The following is a 20,895-nucleotide window of genomic DNA, read 5'->3' as shown; positions in this document are numbered from 1 at the left end:
TCAAAAACAAAAACAAAAAGATAGTGGGGCCAGCACTGTGATGTAGCAGGTAAAGCTGCCACCTGCAGTGCCGGCATCCCATATAGATGCTGGTTCAAGTCTTGGCTGCTCCATTTCCAATCCAGCTCTCTGCTATGGCTTGGGAAAATCCTTGGGCCCCTGCACACACATGGGAGACCTGGAAGAAGCTCCTGGTTCCTGGCTTTGAATCCGCACAGCTCCAGTCATTGTGGCCATCTAGAGAGTGAGGGAGGGCTTCTCTCTCTCTCTGCCTCTGCCTCTCTGTAACTCTGCCTTTCAAATAAAAATAAATAAATCTTTTTTAAAAAAGATAGTAACAATATTTGACAGTGGATATGGAACTCTCATACACCGCTAGTGGAAATATACAATGATGTAGTCACTTTGAAAAAGTATCTGGCAATTCCTCAAAACTTAGATATAGAGTTACCATATGGCCCAGCAATTCCACCTCTAGGTGTATATCCAAGAGAAATGAAAATATGCCTACACAAAAGCTTATACATGAACGGTCATAACAGTAATATTGATAATAACTAAAAGATAGAAAAAACTAAATGCCCATCAAATGATGAATGAGTAAACACAATGTATATAATCACACAGTGACATATTATGCAGCCATAGAAAAGAACAAAGTACTAATACATGCTACGCCATGGATGACTGCTGAAAACAAACTAATGCAAAGTCAGCCCTGAAAGATCACATAGTCTGTGACTCCTTTTATAGGAAATGTCCAGAATGGATAACCTATACAGACAGAAAGCAGATTAGTTGTTGTCTAGAGTTGGATGGGAGGATGAGAGGTGTGGGAGGCAGTAGCTGAAGGGTATGAGTGTCTTTGGGAGATGATGAGAAACATTCTAAAATTGATGGTGATGATCCCGCAACTCTGTGAGCATACTACAAACCATGAATTACTGTTTTATATCACTATGCTTTAGTGAGATCGCTCGGACTGTAGTGGAGACACAGAAGGTGCAAGGACCAAGCTGGAAGATGTTACACTTCTAATCCAGACTTTTCTTCCTACACTCTCTATGCTCATTCCCTTTGATATATTTAAAACACAGTTATCAAACCTGGGCTTGATAATTTACTAAATATGTAAAGGGTGGGGCTCAGGAAGGAGGGAATCAACAAGGAGAGCCCAACTCTAGGATCATTTTTATCGTTTAAGTAATTTTTCTTTCAAAAACATTTGTTTGTTTGTTTGTTTGTTTGTTTGTTTAGTTAAAGAGTTACAGAGAGGGGAAGAGAGTGAGCCACCTGCTGGTTCACTCTTCAAGTGGCTACAATGGCCATGGCAGAGGCAGTCTGAAGCCAGGAGCTTCACCCGGGTTTCCCACATGGGTGGCAGGGACCCAAGCCCATTGACCACGTTCTGCTGCTTTCCCAGGCACGTTAGCAGGGAGCTAGATCCGAAGTGGAGCAGCTGGGCCTCAAACTGGTGCCCATATGGGATGCTGGCACTACAGGTGGCAGCTGTACCCATTATACTACAATGCCAGCCCCACGTAAGTAATTTTAAATTTAAGTAAAGGGCCCATTTCCCAATTGTTTACTTAAAGGTCACAAACTTAAACTTAGGTCCTAGGCAAGAGATATTAAGCTCTTTACACTGTCTTACATTTAATGGTGAATGGGCCGGCATCACGGCTCAGTAGGCTAATCCTCCACCTGCAGCACCGGCACCCCGGGGTTCTAGTCCCTGTTGGGGTGCTGGATTCTGTCCCGGTTGCTCCTCTTCCAGTCCAGCTCTCTGCTGTGGCCCAGGAAGGCAGTGGAGGATGGCTCAAGTGCTTGGGTCCTGCACCCGCATGGGAGACCAGGAGGAAGCACCTGGCTCCTGGCTTCAGATCAGCACAGTGCGCCAGCCGCAACACGCTGGCGGTGGCAGCCACTTGGAGGGTGAACCAACGGAAAAAGGAAGACCTTTCTCTCTGTCTCTCTCTCTCTCACTGTCTAACTCTGCCTGTCAAAAAAAAAAAGATAAAAATAACATTTAATGGTGAATGACTTTCTGTTCTATGCCTAGCACATAGTAAGTTGTCAGTATTGTCAAAGTAAGTTAAATGAATACATTTTTAAGACTAAAAATAAAACTTGATGATATAGAAACATGGCCAAGAAAGGCACTGTGAGATAAGAAAATTACACGTAATCTTCAACTGGTGACAGAAAAAAAATAAGAATTAAAGAAAAGGAATATCCATCATTTAACAAGACAGAAAACCTCTGAAATATGTAAGCAGTTTCTTCCATCTCCTCCAGGGAAAAATTTGGAAAGAAAGATTAAATTATAAATTTATATAAAAGAGTGAAAGCACTGTACCTGAAGAACACAAAAAGGCTGCAAAACCAATGCAACCCATCGTACCAAGCCTAAAGAAGAAAAACTGATGCAGGCACTGTGGCTCAGCAAGTTAAACCACTACCTACAACGGCAGCATCCCATTAGGGTACCAGTTCGAGTCCTTGCTGCTCCGCTTCCTATCCACTCCCTGATAATGACCTAGGAAATCAGCAAAGGATGGTCCAAAGTGTTTGGACCCCCACACCCACATGAAAGACCCGGAATCAGCCATTGCAGTTATTTGCAGCCATTGCAGTTATTTGGGAAGTCAAACAGTGGATGGAAGATTCTCTTTCTTTCTCTCTCTCTCTGTAACTCTAATTTTTTTAAAAGATTTACTTTATTTATTTGAAAGACAGAGTTACAGAGAGAGGTTGAGCCAGAGAGGTCGGTCTTCCATCCACTCGTTCACTCCCCAACTGACTGCAAAGGCCAGACCTGAGCTAATCCAAAGCCAGGAGCCAGGAGCTTCTTCTCGGTCTCCCACAGGAGTGCAGGGGCCATCTTCTACTGCTTTCCCAGGCCACAGCAGAGAAGCCGGATCAGAAGTAGAGCAGCTGGAACTCGAACGAGTGCCCATGTGGGATGCCAGCGCTGCAGGTCGGAGCTTTAACTCACTGCACCACAGCACCGGCCCCTGTAACTCCCTTTCAAATTAATTAATTAATGAACAGTAAAAGAAGACAAAGCATAGGATTATATGAGTAAATTCAGAAGAAGCATCTGACCAGCTCCAACACTTCTTTTTTTTTTTTTTTTTTTGACACATAGAGTTAGACAGTGAGAGAGAGACAGAGAGAAAGGTCTTCTTTCCATTCATTCACCCCCCAAATGGCCACTACAGCCAGCACTGCGCCAGTCTGAAGCCAGGAGCCAGGTGCTTGCTCCCAGTCTCCCATGCGGGTGCAGGAGCCCAAGCACTTGGGCCATCCTCCACTGCCTTCTTGGGCCACAGCAGAGAGCTGGACTGGAAGAGGAGCAACGGGGACTAGAATCCGGCGCCCAAATGGGATGCTGGCGCTGCAGGTGGAGGATTAGCCAAGTGAGCCATAGCGTTGGCCCCCCTGACACTTCTTTATGATAAAAATTCTTAGTAAACTAGAAGTAGAGGGGGCTTTCCTCAATTCAATAAAGAACTAAAAAGGAAATTAAACAAGTCAGAAAACCAAGTGTTTAAAGGATGCGGAAGGGGAAAATACACTGCTACTTCTCCCGAAACTTGCTAAATAAAAAGTACAGTGAAAGAAGACTGAAGAAAAGAAGAAGGAAGCAAAAGGAAACAGAAACAAGAAGGCAGCTTCAGTATCATAACTGAAAGTCATGGCCAGACATCAGAAACACCGCCCTGAGCCTGTCCTGTGCTCCGGAACCAGTTCTAGGCAGAAAGATCTGGTTTCTCCTATCTAGAGTTCCTGTTCTTTGTCCTAGGGAATAATTAGGGCATTGAGAAGAAACAAACCCAAGATGCAGGGATTACCAAGTGCCATCTCACAAGAATGATTATTAAATATCGTGATTAAGAATCAAGGACCTTCAGCTCCTCGGAGTGCTGATTACAGAGTGATTAGCAAGGATTACTGTGAGATTAACTGTGTTTGCAAGGAAGATGATTTGATTCATTCCAGGCATTATGGGACAGAGGTGGCAGATGGTTTTGTTATATCAAGAGAAACTGTAAAATATACAGGGTAAAATAGAGTCAGATTTTTACTCCATTTTCTTTGAAAAAGTGGGAGAAAGGCTCTTGATGGGTGAGGCCATGTTTAAGTTCCGTAGGCTCCTGTTATACCTTTTCAGTGTGTCAAGACTGAAAAATGGTGTGATTAGCTCTGTAAGGGAGGGATGGAGAGGCCCAGATAATGAAAACATGAAGTCTGGGGTGTCCATTTTGTCCTTTATATATTCGCTAAGAGCCCTTTGATGAGAATTTATGATGGGAACTAACCTGCTTGGTTTATTATTTAGACAGGTATGGAAGGAAATACAGTCATTTAGATGTTTAAACTAGTACTTCCATATGCAGATGACATGTTAATGATTGTATCAACTAATGGGTCTGTGAAAACCACCTCTTGAACGTTGAAGCATTTGTTTTAAAGCATCCGCCCTAAACTAAGTTCAAGAAGAGCCAGGTGCTTGATGGGAGTGACAAATAAGAACAGGTGATGTCTTGGGAAAGGCCATTGTTTAAAAATTAACCAGTTGGGAGTTTAGGAGGGCTCCTGGAAAGTCAAAACAATGACAAATCAAACAGAAAATAGATATAGCAGATAAGGTAGTATCTCTCTAGCAGATTTTGAAGTTATTTTATTGTACTAAATGTGTGGTTAATCAAAAAAGTTTTTCATTGCCTTGAGCCATATGGAAGTGATTTACCATGTTTTTCTTGCTGTCCATTTGCAAAGTTATGTTTGAGAGAGCTGGCAAAGTGCCTTTTAGAAAAACACTATCTTTGCAAAGTTACCTTAATGAGCTGATTGAAGACAAGAATCTTTGCACAGCAACCGTGAGTGAAGTGGTTGTCTTAACTTGTAAGAAGACTCTGTATAAGAAAGAATTTGACGAAAAAAAAAGTCTTTCTCCAAAAATTCTGCTATTCTGGGACGTACTAAGGAAGCGTGTACACTAAATACACTGACGACTTGGAATTATCTGTGGGAGAGCTTTGCTAGTCAGTATTGTTTGCAAGCATTTTTTAATAATCTTTTGAAAACCTTTAGTGTGATGAAGAGACTTAGTGATGTAGAACTGTTGAAAGATTACTGAATCCCCTCTTGAGGCAAAACTGCATAAGAAGAGAGTCGGGTGAATTAATAAAAAAATCAATAATAGCCAATACTTGTAAAATGCTGATGTCATTTACAGTAACTCTCAGCCACTGTTCAGATACTTCATATTATAAATGTATTTCCTCTCCTAACAACACTCTGTGGTAGATACTATCATTATTCCCATTCTATAGATGAGTAACATGAATGGAGATAACAGATATGTCAAACCTCCCATAAGAAGCTACTATAGAAATCTAAGAGACTTTGTTGTTATTGCTGTTGTTTTCTGACTAATAATATATAATCCTAGCTGCAGAGTAGTTTGGGCATAGTGCAGACAGAATAAAGGAGATAGAGTAAAAGTTTCTCCTATATCCACTCATGACAAAAAGCTTAGCAAACAATTCATAAAGGATATGTTCTTAATTTGAAAAAAAAAATAATGTACAAAACATCTGCAAGAAATGGTGAAATACTGAAGGTTCCTCCCAAGCCTGAGACCAAGACTGAGTCAAGGATGCTCACTATTACTATTTTATCAACATGGAACTGCAGGTCTTAGCCAATGCTATAAGGCAAGAAAAAGAAGTGTTATTTATGTGACAAAGAAAGAAAAAACTGTCATTGTTCTTTGATGACATGATTATGTATGTAAAAAAATGAAATAATTTGTGGCAAATGTCATAAGGTTACTGGATGCAAGGCTAATATTAAATAGTCAATGCTATTTTATATAATTACAACAGAAAATATAAAATGATAATGGAAAACTAATAATCATTTACATTTTTAAAAATATGCCTATCAAAAAAATCATGTCTAGGAATAAACAAGCCTTTTACTATAATGTAAATTAAAAAGAATTTATCTCAAAAATGAAAGAAAAAGGAAGAAGAAGAGAGGGAGAAAGTGAAATATTATATTCTTAGAATTGTATCTATGAACTACATTAAATCTGTTCTCTTTGTATTGCTATCACATTAATATGAGAATTGTGTTGTAGTATTTATCATGCATTTACAGTGACCCTGAGAATCTAATGTATTAATAAATTCCTGTGAAACTGAAATAAATAAAATTTTAAAAAGAAATGACTATATGTCTAGATGAGACTACAAAATAATATGAAAAATAAAATAAACAAAATGTAAATACACATTGGGACCAACACTGTGGCGCAGCAGGTTAACACCCTGGTCTGAAGTGCCGGTATCTCAAATGGGCACAGTTCCAGACCCTGCTGCTTCATTTCCGATCCAGCTCTCTGCTGTGACCTGGGAAAGCAGTAGAAGATGGCCCAAGTCCTTGGGCCCTTGCACCTGCACACGAGACCCGGAAGAAGCTCCTGGCTCCTGGCTTTGGATCAGCACAGCTGCAGCCATTGCAGTCAATTGGGGAGTGAACCAGTGCATGCAAGACCCCTCTCTCTCTGGCTCTGCCTCTGCCTCTTCTTCTCTATGTAACTCTGACTTTCAAATAAAATAAATAAATCTTAAAAAAATGTAAATACACTTTGAAATGTATATGTTCATGGATAAGAAGACTCAATATTGTAAAAAGACCTCAATTTTCCCAAACTATTATAGAGAGTCAGCATAAATCCAAGACAAATATTAGTAGGCTTTTCAAAAGTAGACATTGATTAGCTGATTCTAAAATTTACTTAGAAATTCAATGGCCCAAGACTTGCTAAGTCAATTGTGAAAAAGAGCAAGATTGAAAGATTTATTGTCAAGCTATGTCGCTCCCCCTCTTCGTGGAGGAACGACACAGGACCCTGCGCTGTTCTTTTGTCTGCTCGGCCCTCCCCGGGTTTGCTGCTGGTTCTTCCCGGGTTGGCTACTATCCCTTCCACCTCCGTGGAAGGGCAGTTCCCCCTGGCCGCATTCCCCACTTCCGCAGGGGAGCGGCACACCGCCGGCCGGCTCTCTCGGGGGCTGCACGGGTGTTCCTTCAGCTAGATGTTCCCCATAGATGTTCCTGGTGCATGCCGTCTCTCTCCTCCTTTATAGTCCTCCTCCGCCAATCCCAACTCGGCTGAGTACGCTGCTCTCCAATCAGGAGCAAGTCCTACAGTTAATTGGTTGAACTGGAGGCAGCTGTGCGGAAGCTGTTTACTTCTCTCCCAGCGCCATATTGTGGGAGAGCAGATGCATAGAATAAGTCCTAATTCGAGCAACTTAGTCTAGTCCGGATTGCTCCCCACAAAGCTATAATAAGATAAATCTATTATTGGAATGAAAATAGATAAATAGAACAGTTCAGAAATAGAGCCACTATGGGGCTGGCCTTGTGGCACAGTGGGTGAGGCCACCACCTGTGATGCCAGTGTTCCATATGGCAGCAGTTCCTGTTCCAGCTGCTCCACTTCTGATCCAGCTCCCCATTGATGGCACAGAGACGGAGAGAGAGAGAGAGAGAGAGAGAGAGAGAGAGAGAGAGAGAGATCTTCCATCTTCTAGTTCACTCCCCAGATGGCCACAATGGCTGGAGCTGGGCCAGGCTGAATCCAGGAGCTTCTTCTGGGTCTCCCACATGGGTGGCAGGGGTCCAAACATTTGCGCCATCTTCCACTGCTTTTCCCAGGTCATTAGCAGGGAGCGGGATTGGAAGTGGAGGAGCTGGGACTCGAACTGGCACCCATATGGGATGCCAGCATTGCAGGTGACAGCTTATTCCACTACACCACAACTCTGGCCCCAATAAATCAATCTTAAAAAAAAAAAAGAAAGAAATAGAACCACTATAGTATTAAGGGGTTAAGAATTTTCAAACAATGTGGAATTAAATGATAATCATAAGAGAATAAGGTAAAACTAATGCCAGCTGAATTTTAATTCTAAGTGTAAACAACAAAACTTTCTATAAAAAAGACATATGAGGCCAGCGCCATGGCTCACTAGGCTAATCTTCTGCCTGCGGCGCCAGCACCCCGGGTTCTAGTCCTGGTCGGGGCGCCAGTTCTGTCCCGGTTGCCCCTCTTCCAGTCCAGCTCTCTGCTGTGGCCCGGGAGTGCAGTGGAGGATGGCCCAAGTGCTTGGGCCCTGCACCCACATAGGAGATCCGGGGGGAGGCACCTGGCTCCTGGCTTCGGATTGGCACAGTGTGCTGGTCACAACACGCCGGCTGTAGCGGCCACTTGGGGAGTGAACCAACAGAAAAAGGAAGACCTTTCTCTCTCTGTCTCTCTCTCTCACTGTCCACTCTGCCTGTCAAAAAAAAAAAAAAAAAAAAAAGACGTATGAGAATATTTTGATAAGTTTGAGCTAGGCAACAATTTGTTAAGCAGGGCATTAAAAAGGACTAGCTATACAGGTTCATAAGTTAGACCACATCAAAATAAAACCTTTGTTCTTCAAAAAAAAGTGAAAAGGAAAGATACCAAATGGAAACAGATATTTGTAATACCTAAGTCCAAAAAAAAAAAAAAAAAAAGAACGAATCAAATCCTTAACACAAGAGTATTTCAAAAAGTTTATGGAAAAGTGGAATTAAAGGGCAAAATTATTTTGGTGGAAAAAAATTGAAGTCCATGCACAGTTTTATCAAAACATTCTCCATAAAGTTTTAAGACTCCTTCATATAGGAAGCATTCCTACAGATCAACAGAATAATATAGACAACTCAACAGAAAAATGGGCAAGATTTAAATAGGTATTTCATAAAAGAAAATACCCAGTCAATAAATATATGACAAGGTGTTCAATTTTATTAATTGCCAGAAAAATGTAAATTGAAACCAAAATGCAAATTAAAATCACTGTACACCCACTAAAATAGCTCAAATTAGTAAGATTGACAATACCAAACCCTAGCAAGACTGGGGAGCAATTTGAACTTTCCTACACTGCTGGTGGAACTGCAGATTTGTACAATTTTGAAAAACGGTTGGATAGTGTAATTGTCCCTTGGTATCCTCATCCCGGTGGATGCTAAAATCACCATTTGCACCAGTACCACATATAAAATGACACTGAATTACATTTAACCCATATACATTTTCCCATATACTTTATGCAAAGTCACATAGAAATGTCCATAGAAGATTTATTCACAATAGTTCAAAATTCAAACAATTCCAATGTCCATCAACATTTGATAGGTAGAGATCTGATAACTGGATAAATGTTATTGCATTCTCATAGAGGAATACTATACAGCAGTGAGAATGGTCAACATACTGCTACCTGAAATATTAGGTGTGATTTTCACAAACATTAATGCTGGGTCAGAGTCAGATTCAAAAGAAAACAAGTTCTTGATTCTGTCTTAATAAAGATCAAACTGATGTGGGCAACGTATATATTCATTTTAGATCGAGGTTGCCGTCTCCCACAGAGATAGAAATAAAAAGGACTGATGTCATGTGCAAATAGGAACAGAATTTATGTATGTATCAGTGAGGGAATAAACGTGCATTCACGAGTGGAGTGTGGGCCACCCCACACTGAGAAATATACGACAAGAGTGGGCCAAAGAGTTGCATGTAAACAAGAGGGAGGAAAAACCCCTAATGGTACCTATAATTGGGAAGGTCACTCGGAGAGCGGGAGAGGGCATCCACGCCCTGCACAAAGCACAAAGAGCTCAAACCACCCTCCGCGGGCCTCTACATGAGGTCTGTAGAGCTAAATTGGCTCTTTCCTGCCTTCCACCTCTTTTCATTTTGATAAATAATATAAAATATTATCTTATTATATGCAAACGAAGGGGGAGGATTTTAGCTGACCCCCGTCCCTGGATGTGATAGGTGCATCCTGGGAGGGTGGGTGTATCTGGCTGAGAGTTAAAGAGATAGAGTCACTTTGCAGGGACACTTTAGTTATGCCATATCAAAACCAGGCAATACTATCTATGGTGAAAGAAGTGAGAATAGTAGGCTAGAGTGTTCGTAATGATCACTTCTTGATCTGAGGGGTGGTTGCCTGTGGTGCTCGCTTTATAAAATTGTACTGAATAGTTATTATTTGTTTACCTTTCTGCACATGAAATATTTCAATAAAACTTTTCCTTAAGAAGTTCACTTCTAGCTCCATAGGTCAACGTAAGTTTACAAATAGCAACAAATAGGGTCCAGCACTGTGGTGTAGTAGGTTAATCCTCTGCTTGCTGCTCAGGCATCTCATATGGGCGCCGGTTTGAGTCCCAGCTGCTCCACTTCTGATCCAGCTCTCTGCTATGGTCTGGAAAAGCAGTAGAAGATGGCCCAAGTCCTTGGGCCCCTGCACCCTTGTGGGAGACCTGGAAGAAGCTCCTGGCTCCTGGCTTTGGATTGGCGCAGCTCGAGCCATTGCAGCTATTTGGGGAGTGAACCAGTGGACAGAAGACCTTTCTCTCTGTCTCTCCCTCTCTCTCTCTGTAACTCTACCTCTCAAAGAAATAAATATATAATCTTCAAATAGCAACAAATAAAAGAATATGAATGTAATTGATTGTTCTGTGAACAATTTTGCTGTCCCCTGCTGAATGGATGACTTACTCTGGGCTAATAGGAAAAAAAAAAATGCTTCCTGGGGCCGGTCCTATGGTGTAGTAGGCTGAGCCTCCGCTTGCTGCCTCGGCATCCTATATGGGCACCCATGTCCCGTGTCCCAGGTGCTCCTCTTCTGATCCAGCTCTCTGCTTATGGCCTGGGAAGGCAGCAGAGGATGGCTCAAATGCCTGGGCCCCTGCACCGATGTGGGAGACCAGGAAGAAGCTCCTGGCTCCTGCCTTCAGCCTGGCCTAGCTCTGACACTTGTGTGGCCATTTGGGGAGTGAGCCAGCAGATGAAAGACCTTTCTCTCTGTAAGTCTACCTCTCAAAGAAATAAATAAAATAGAAAGAAAGAAAAAATATGCTTTTTGAGAGGTAGTAAGAGAGAGGGAGAGAAACAGCAACATATAGACAGAGACAGATGGGCAGAGAGGGTTCCCAGAAACTCATTCACTCTCCAAATGCCTGCAATAGCCAGGACTGAAGCCAGGAGTCAGGAACTCAATTAGGTTTCTCATTTGGATGGCAAGAACTGAACTACCTTGAGCAACCACCTGCTGCCTCTCAGGGTGAACATTAACAGAAAGCCAGAATCAGGAGTAGGAGCTGGGAATTGAACCCAGGCACTCGAATATGGGACACAGCTGTACCAAACAGTGGCTTAACTGACAGGACAATATCTGGTCTCAAGTTTTTTTTAATTAACAGTTTAAGATCACAACTTTATTTTGGGGCCAGTGCTGTGGGTTAAGTTGCCACCTGAAATGCCAGCATCTTGTATATGTGCTGGGTTTTATGTGCTCCACCTCCAGTCCAACTCCCTGCTAATGCACCTGGGAAAGCAGCAGAAGATGGCCCAATACTCAGAAGTATCTCCATGGGGAAGATCCAGGTGTAGTTCCAGGTTCCTGGCTTCGACCTGGCCCAGCCCTGTTACAGCCATTTGGGGAGTTAATGCGTTGATGGAAGATATCGCTCTTTTTCTTTCAAATAAATCTTTTTTAAAAAATAACTTCATTACTATGATAAAGAATAGTATTCATTGCTGAATTTACTAAGAAAATACATTGGCCACTGCTACTTTTTCTCATTCTGAATGTTATGAGTAATTGTCCCATTTTAAATTTATTTCCAGTTTGTAGTGCTTAGCTTAGATTTCTAATGCTCCCCAGTCACATGCAGTCATTGAATTTTATATATATTACTTCTGATTTTTTTTCCCTTTAACCAACAATTCTCACTGGTAAGTAGCAAAGTTCAACCTCAAACAGCTTGTATAAATTCTCAGGATACCATGCTACTAAAAACAGCAAACTACACTTAAGTTCTCTTGGTCTTTTGTTTCTTAAGAAAAGTAGGAAAGTTCAGAGGGGTACTCCAAATAAGGCCTATCGTTGAAACTTAACTCCAGTGGTGGAAAGAAAAGCCAATTAATAATCTTTGAGTTCTTATGCTGAAATTCAAAGACTTTGTTCCTCTCAATAGTCAAGCAAAAACAGAAGAGCGATAATGAATTTCAGATTTACCTGGAACCCTCAAATTACCCACTTCTATTTTGGAATTTTGTGGCTACTTTGAAAGCTAATTCAAGAACAAGCCTATTTCTGTATCTCAGAGGACATATACCCAGCAAGAATTGATCTGCACATTTATACTTTTTCATTAATAAATTTTAACAGACATAAAAATTGTACTTATTTATGAGTACCACATGTTTTGATACATGTGTACATTGTACAATATGCAATCAAGGTACATATATATGTATATATGTGTGTGTCTTGAAACATTTAACATTTCTTTATGGTGAAAGCATTCAAAATTCTATCTTCTAGGTCGTCTTAGAAATACGGAGTACATTAACATTATTCATAGTCATCCTATTGTATACTCTTATGGCTTCTTCTTGTTGTTTAATTCCAAGGAGCAGGCATTTGGTGTAGTGGTTAAGCCACTTAGGACACCTGCATCTCACATCAGAGTGCCTGGGTTTGAGTCCTGGCTCCACTTCCCATCCCAGCTTCCTGCTAATGCCTACCCTGGATAGACAGTAGGCAATGGCTCATGTACTTAGGTTCTGCCACCCATATGGGATACCCAGATGGAGTTCTGGGCTCCTGGTTTCAGCTTGGCCAGGCTCTGGCTGTTGTGTGCATTTGAGAAGTGAACCAGTGGACGAAAGGTTTCTGTCTCTAGAAAATAACAATAAATAAATGAATGATAAACATTTAAAATTCTGTATCCAAGGTTTCAGAGAATCAATTGCCTTTGGACAGCTTCAGGTCTGGTAAATATGTAACCCAGTTCCTTCTGAAAAGCACAGATAGCTAGAAGCAAAATTCTTGTAGTCAAGGGCTGGAAACTCTCCAGGGAGAAATCGAAGTTTTTTGACTTTCAAAATTTGCTGATGACCTGAGGCAAAAATGTTTAGAGCTTGTTTTTCTCCACCCTAGGACCTGTGATTCAGTTGCGCACCTTGGGATCCCCAGCCCTTCCTTATCAAGAGGCTAAGTTAGGCAGCGCCACGGCTCAGTAGGCTAATCTTCCGCCTGTGGCGCTGGCACCCCAGGTTCTAGTCCCTATTGGGGTGCCGGATTCTGTCCCGGTTGCTCCTCTTCCAGTCCAGCTCTCTGCTGTGGCCAGGGAGTGCAGTGGAGGATGGCCCAAGTCCCTGGGCCCTGCACCCACATGGGAAACCAGGAGAAGCACCTGGCTCCTGGCTTCAGATCAGCGTGATGCGCAGGCCGCAGCGGCCATTGAGGGGTGACCAATAGAAAAGGAAGACCTTTCTCTCTGTCTCTCTCTCTCACTGTCCACTCTGCCTGTCAAAAAAAAAAAAAAAAAAGAGGCTATGTTAACAAGGATAGTACAAGTAGAATCCCAACTTCTCTGAAGTGGACACTTAATTTATCAGGAACTAATCTGTAATGGCAACGTCTCTAATAAATAAAAACCAAATCTACCATATAAATTTGAGGAATAATAAATACCAAACAAATAATATATAATAAATACCAAATAAAATTGTGGAAGACTCATTTTTCCCCCGGTGTCATCAACTTCTGTAAAGATTATTATGGGCTGGCTTTGTGACACAGTGCGTTCAGCCACTGCCTGTGACACCAGCATCCCATATGAGCACCAGTTCAAATCCCAGCTGCTCCACTTCTGATCCAGCTCCCTGCTAATCTGGAAAGCAGCATAAGATGGTCCAAGTATTTGGATCCCTGCCACCCATGTGGGAGATCCAGATGGTGTTCCAGGTTTCTGGCTTGGGCCTGGCCCAGCTATGGTGGTTACAGCCATTTTTGGGGAGTGAACCAGTGGATGGAAGATATCTCTTTTTCTTTCTCTCTCTAACTCTACCTTTCAAATAAATAAAATAAATCTTTAAAAGGAAGAAAATAAGGAAGAGAGGGAAAAAGGTTCTTATTGGAATTGTAAATACATATTTTTCAAATTGGACTCACCCTTCACTCTAAAATCAGTGCAATGTAAAGGGGAGGAAAAGTTAACAAAAGAACAACAGAAGGAGTGAGTATTTAGTGTAGGTCCAAAGTTCCATTCAGGAGTGACCGGATTTGAGTTCTGGCTACCCTCTGGATCTTAGCTTCCTGCTAATGCACACCCTTGTAGGCAGCAAGTAATGGCTCAAGTAGTTGTATCCCTGCCACCCACATAGAAGACCTAGATTGAGGTCCTAACTCCTGGCTTCAATCTGACCTAACCCCAGCTGTGGTGGGCATTCGATGAGTGATTAGCAGATGAGATACCTCTGTTCAGCTGTGTCTCTCTTTCTCTCTCCCTATCTGCCATTCAAGTAAATGTAAAACAATTTTTTTAATGATGTAGGCATTTCATTGCCTTCTCAGAGGCCATAAATTGTTCAAAAAACTAATATTGATATGTATTAAATGTGCTATAAACATCTAAGACCTTGAGGTTATATACAAAACTTGAAAAGGACAAAAGCTCATCACAGGCCATGAAAACAAGTGAGGAAAATCATTGTTCAGTGTTTTGTACCCACAATGGGATAGGCTAACTCTTCTTATATTTGAAATTTTCACACAGCCTACATACTATTAGCATACCCTATTTTGAAGTAAATATATTGAGTTTGCTATGTTCCAACTACAGTATTTCATTGATTTTAAGATGCACATTTGGGGCCGGCATTGTGGCATAGCAAGTTAAGCCACTGCCTGCAACACCGGCATCCCATATGGGTTCGAGTCCCAGCTGCTCTATTTCCTATCCAGCCCTCTGATATGGCCTGGGAAAGCAGCAGAAGATGGTCCAAGTTCTTGGGTCCCTGCACCCATGTAGGAGACCTAGAAGAAGCTCCTGGTTCCTGGCTTCTGCCTGGTGCAGCCCCAGCTGTGGGGGCCATTTGGTGAGTGAACCAACAGATAGAAGATTTCTCTCTTTTTATCTCTCCCTTTCTCTCTATAACTGCTTTTCAAATAAAATTTTAAAAAATCTTTTTTAGGGACCAGCGCTGTGGCACAGAGGGTTAATGCCCTTGCCTGAAGCTCTGACATCCCGTATGGGCGCCAGTTTCAGACTGGATGCTCCACTTCTGATCCAGCTTTCTCCTATGACCTGGGAAAGCAGTAGAAGCTGGTCCAAGTCCTTGGGCGTCTGCACCCATATGAGAGACCCAGAGGAAGCTCCTGGCTTCTGGCTTCAGTTCAGCACAGTTCCAGCCATTGCGGCCATCTGGGGAGTGAACCAGCAGATGGAAGAACTCTCTCTCTCTCTCTCTCTCTCACTCTGCCTCTTCTCTCTCTGTGCAACTCTGACTTTCAAATAAATAAATAAATCTTTTAAAAAAAATCTTTTTTAAAAAGATGAGTATTTTCCCCATTTTTATTGTCTTTGTAATCGAATATGTCTTATTAGTGGCATCTAGTCATAATTTTCAACATTTTAAATAAATGCCTCTTAAAATTAATGCTGCTTCAGATTCAATCAAGTATGATCTAAATATATAGGAAACTATTCTCTTGAATTCTAAACTATTCTTCAAGGAACAAATATTTAAGTATTTTCTTGCCATAAATGCTACAGATTAAAAGAGATTTCAAAATCTACCAGCCAAGTTCGATGTGGATCTGGTTTAGATTAGGGTTTAAACAACTCAACTGTTGAAAGACATTTTTGAGGCACTCAGAGAAAAATTTCAACACTAACTGGATTATTGAATGACATTAAGACATTTCTATTAATGTTTTAAAGTAACATAATGCTGTTGTTACTTCAGAAAAAAAGTCTCTTATCTTTTAAAGAGGTACACTGAAATATTTATGGATAAAATTATATAATATCTGGGATTTACTTCAAAATAATTCAAGGAAGGGGTTCAGGAAGCAGAGTGAATAGATCAAAGATCACCCATATGCTGTATATGTTGAACTACAATTGTGGGTTTATTATACTCTTCTCTCTACTTCTGTACATGTTTCAAAATTTCCACAGTGAAATTTTAGAAGTAATGCTTTCAATTCTTGAATGATTAGGTTTGCTTTAATATGAGTCTTTCCATAATGACACTGCATGTCTGTGAATTGTTTTAAAGCAGATTTCAATTCTCTGAATCGATCCTCGCAACTCACATGTGAACCCATTTCCTCATCAAAATGTATTTACAACTTACACAGCATTTACTTTATTGAAAGTTGGATTTCTCATACACACAAGAGGTCTTCAAAAGGCTCATGGAAAATTCACACTAGGAGAAGCCTGTGCATGCATCTCAAAAACTTTTTGCACCAAAATGAACTTATCTTTTAATTCTGCTTTTTGTGAACTTTTTGTAGTACCTGCACACGTGGATGTATTAACAATTCTAAAATCCTAACCTCTACAGTTTTCTCTCCAGAAAACTTACATTGCTGGAAAAGAGATTCTAAGGGAGCAGGAGCCAGGCTGCATCATAGGAGAGACGGGCAGCAAGCTGTGAGACCCAGAGCGAATCAAACTCTCTGGGCTTCAGTTTCACCTTTTATTAAATTACAATTATATTCACTGTGCCATGTGCTGTACTGGGTATTGGGGAATTTACATAGTAAAAATAATAGCCCCTTAAATGGTTTTAAAAAAAAAAAAGACACTCGCTGCAGCAAGGCCTCCATAAAATGTGCCACCAGATTAGAATCTGAAGCAATGTCAACAGAACAGGGAAGGGAAAAAGTCAGTCATCTAACTGTTTTGCCCTGTGACACCAAACAACCACTTTGGCTGAGCTCCTGACTGACTCGGGCAAAGACAGCAGAAGCTTCAGTGCCATTGTCGTGGCCCTCGAAAGCCAGTCCTTGGCCGCACGCGAAGTCAGGGACGGGTTCCAGTCGCAGGTGTTGTGTCGTGTTGTAGTCACCGCAGGGCTCCAGCCTGACTGCGGATGAGGCTGCAGGGAGGAGGCAGGTGGGTAGTTAGGGTCAGTGTGAAGCTGATGCGGATTTAGTAGAAGGCTCTGAGGCCTCAAAAGCAAGCAGCAGGATCCTGCAGAAACAGCAAACAGGAGAAGCCCCTGCTCTGTGTTGGTCTTAGATCCAGATAGTTGCAAAAGTTGATGACTTTTAAAATGCTCATCTGTGTTCTCAGAGTTTTTCCTTTGTTCTGTGTTTCTTTCATCCCCATTTACAACCGTTCTTGGCCGCCCGCCTCCCTGGTGTGTCTCTGGGAGAACTGTCCAAGGAGCAGAAACTCAGACTGGGCTGGCTCTGCCTTTACAGTGAGGGAGAAGCAGTTACGGCTGAAAGCTATGGGAATAATTGAGACTAATCACATTTCTAATCATTTGCAGATGAGAGTAATGTCTTTATTGTATAAAATGCATCAGATTTTGCGAAATGTTCAGTTTGAGAATTAAATGTAGCCACTCTTCTCATTCTGCCGAAGAGGAAGGTAATGTATTACAAGAACTGAGCTGAGACAAGAATCTTCCCTGATGTTTTCTTTAAGCCTTAACGACTAGCTTGTGTTAACCAATGCCTGCCCTTACGTAGTGTGATCTTGCACAAGTCACACCATCTCTGAGCCACAGCCTTCCTGATCTGTAAAGCGACTTTGATGAGCTGCTCCTGACAGCTCCGTGATTTTCTGAAGTTTGGAGTCTCTGATCCTTACCAGGAAACTTAGAAAAGAGGTGTTTTGATTGATAGTATCTCCTTGCCAACTGAGATTTAACCAATAAGTATTTTTTCTTATAATTCTTTTTATTAAAAAATCTTTTTAATACGCATTATAATCCTTTTAATAAATTCAAGTCATGTGACAGCTGCAGAGACCTAAAGACTTGGCCTTGTAGTGGTAGGGGAAACTGAGGCACAGAGGTCTAATCAATTTTCCTTTTGATACTGAAAGTTAAAAAAAATCACAAAGCACTTGTCAGTGAATCAGCAAGATCTAGATCCAGAGAGTGCCATAGATGTGGAAGTTGTTACAGGTACTGAAGAATAACTTATTAAAGAATGTGAAGAAATGTGAAAAGATATGGAAGGATGTCAGAATAAATGATCCCTCATTAGAGCTGAGACATTCACTGATTCAAATGCTCAGCTTTCACTATAATTATGAAATGTTTGACCGCTGGACTCAGTCACTGGCACAAAGAAACACCTGAAATAGCTCCCCTCAGTGAAGATGTTCTGGTAACACTGGGAAAAGAGTTCCAAAAACCGCAGCATGATCTTGAGATAGTGCCATCTACTATTCAGGCAAAGAATGAAAAGTTAAAGGAAGACTTCCAAAGAGAGCAACAGTGCTTGGATGACTAGCAACAGATAATGGAATCTCTTAATGTACTACACAGTGAACTGAAAAATCAGGTTGTGGCATTTTCTAAATCAAGAATCTTTAGGGGCCAGCGCTGTGGCGCAGCAGGTTAACGCCCTGGCCTGAACTGCCGGCATCCCATATGGGCGCCAGTTCGAGACCCGGCTACTCCACTTCTGATCCAGCTCTCTGCTATGGCCTGGGAAAGCAGTAGAAGATGGCCTAAGTGCTTGGGCCCCTGCACCCATGTGGGAGACCCGGAAGAAGCTCCTGGCTCCTGGCTTTGGATGGGCTCAGCTCCGGCCATGACAGCCATCTGAGGAGTGAACCAGTGGATGGAAGACCTCTCTCTCTGTCTCTACCTCTCTCTGTAACTCTTTCAAATAAATAAAATAAATCTCTAAAAAAAAAAGACTTTAATGAGCTGAAAACTAAAATGCTTAATATATTAAAAAAAAGAAACTCTTGATTGCCTTGGGAGACTTTCTAGAAGACCACTTCTCTGCCTGATGGAAGTGTTAAAAAGAAAAAGCATTCAAGAATCAACTGCACAGCTGATAACACTGCATGAGATATTACAGACTCTTATAAACAGATTATTTGATGTTCTACATGATCCATATATCATAACTGGTGATTCCTTTTGGCCTCCTCATACTGAACTGCTGTTGCCTGATGGAATTGCCTTGAGACATCCAGAAGATCCAACCCAAATAAGATCAGAAGCCTTCCATAGAATGGTCTCTTTCATACAGTAAGGAATCTTGTCATTCAAGGATAACAGAAACACAGGGCCATTTGTATAAAGAACATTATTTGCAAGTGGAAACACATAGTCCATCTTCCTATTCTCCTTAAATGGTACATGTTGCCACCCATTATTCATTGTTTAATGATCCTTTTTTAGTGCTTTTGTGTTTTAAATGTATAAGCAAAAATGCAAATAAAAATATCCTAGACTTATAAAACATTTAATGTACTTTATATCATGCAGTATTCTTCAGAAAATGTTTTGTTAATTTCTGATATTGCTAATGTAATATTTTCCTTTTAAAATTTATGTATGTGTTTTGAGCTCCATATGGTACTTAACTCTTTTATATTTAGCAATTGTAATGGAAAAGTAATTTAATTTGCAGATAGTTTTTTTAACTTGAAGTAATATCTGTAGAACACTGCATAATTTTAAATATTTAGAAATTTTGTTTCATGTTTACTGCTTTTCTTCTAGATTTGTTAAAAATTGGAATGTAAAGAGCTAATGGGTAAAGATAGCCTAATAACTGTATTTAAAATATATTGTAGGGACCAGTGCTGTGGCGCAGTAGGTTAATTCTCCGCCTGTGGCACCGGCACCCCGTATGGGCTCCGGTTCAAGTCCAGCTGCTCTTCTTCTTATGCATCTCTCTGCTGTGGCCTGGGAAAGCAGCAGAAGATGGCCCAACTGCTTGGGTCCCTGCACCTGTGTAGGAGACTTGGAGGAACAGCCTGGCTCCTGGCTTCAGATCGGCTCAGCTCCAGCTGTTGTAGCCATTTGTGAACTGAATAGCGGGGGCTGGTGCTGTGGCATAGTGGGTAAAGCCACCACCTTGCCTTCACTGCTGGCATCCCATATGGGCGCCGGTTCAACTCCTCTCTGCTCCACTTCCAATCCAGCTCTCTGCCATGGCCTGGGAAAGCAGAAGATGGCCCAAGTCCTTGGGCCCCTGCACCCACATGGGAAGACCTGGAGGAAGATCCTTGCTCCTGGCTTCGGATCATTGCAGCTCCTGCCCTTGCGGTCAACTGGGGAGTAAAGCAGCAGATAGACGACCTGTCTCTCTGCCCCTCCTTTTCTCTCTGTGTAACTCTGACTTTCAAATAAATAAATCTTAAGTAAATATATATATATATAACATGCCAAATGACATGTCAATCCACTCTTGCTCCTGCTCACTACCAACAAAATTATGTTCATAACATTTTGTTAATTTTCTGTAAATAAAATTCTAAATATCTCCAAAGTAAATAATTTCAAGTACCAAATCTTAAATATCACACTAACAAAATTAAACATGACAGAATATTAAATCAAATGCCAAATAAAATTTATTCCAGAAATGTAAGGATGGTTTGATATTGGTAAATATATTAACATAATTCAGAGAGTAGGCACTTAGCCTAGTGGTTAAAATGCCCAAGTACTATATGCCCAAGAGTGCATGGCTTCAACTTCCAGTTCTGGCTCTTGACTCCAGATTCCTGCTCATGTGTCCCTGGGAGAGAGTGGCGATGTCTAGAGTAATTGGGTTTCTGCCTCCCACATGGGAGAGCTGAATTGTGTTCCCAGATCCTGGCTCTGGCCCTGGCCCATTCTTGGTCATTGAGGGCATCTGGGGAAGCAAACCAGCAGATAGGAGCATTATCTCTCTGTTTCCCAAATAAATAAAAATAATTAATTAAATTTATATATATAAAATTCAGCATTGCTAGAACTAAAAAAATATGTAA

General features: G+C 41.3%; 1 pseudogene; it reads left to right on the top strand.

Moving 5' to 3' along the window:
- Positions 1-9,664: 9,664 nt before the first annotated feature.
- On the top strand, positions 9,665-19,163 carry LOC100348303 (centromere protein K pseudogene; annotated as a pseudogene).
- Positions 19,164-20,895: the final 1,732 nt, after the last annotated feature.

Source organism: Oryctolagus cuniculus, chromosome 6, assembly GCF_964237555.1.
Source record: "Oryctolagus cuniculus chromosome 6, mOryCun1.1, whole genome shotgun sequence".
Classification (NCBI taxonomy): Eukaryota; Metazoa; Chordata; class Mammalia; order Lagomorpha; family Leporidae; genus Oryctolagus; species Oryctolagus cuniculus.
This window is presented reverse-complemented; position numbering and strand designations above follow the sequence as displayed.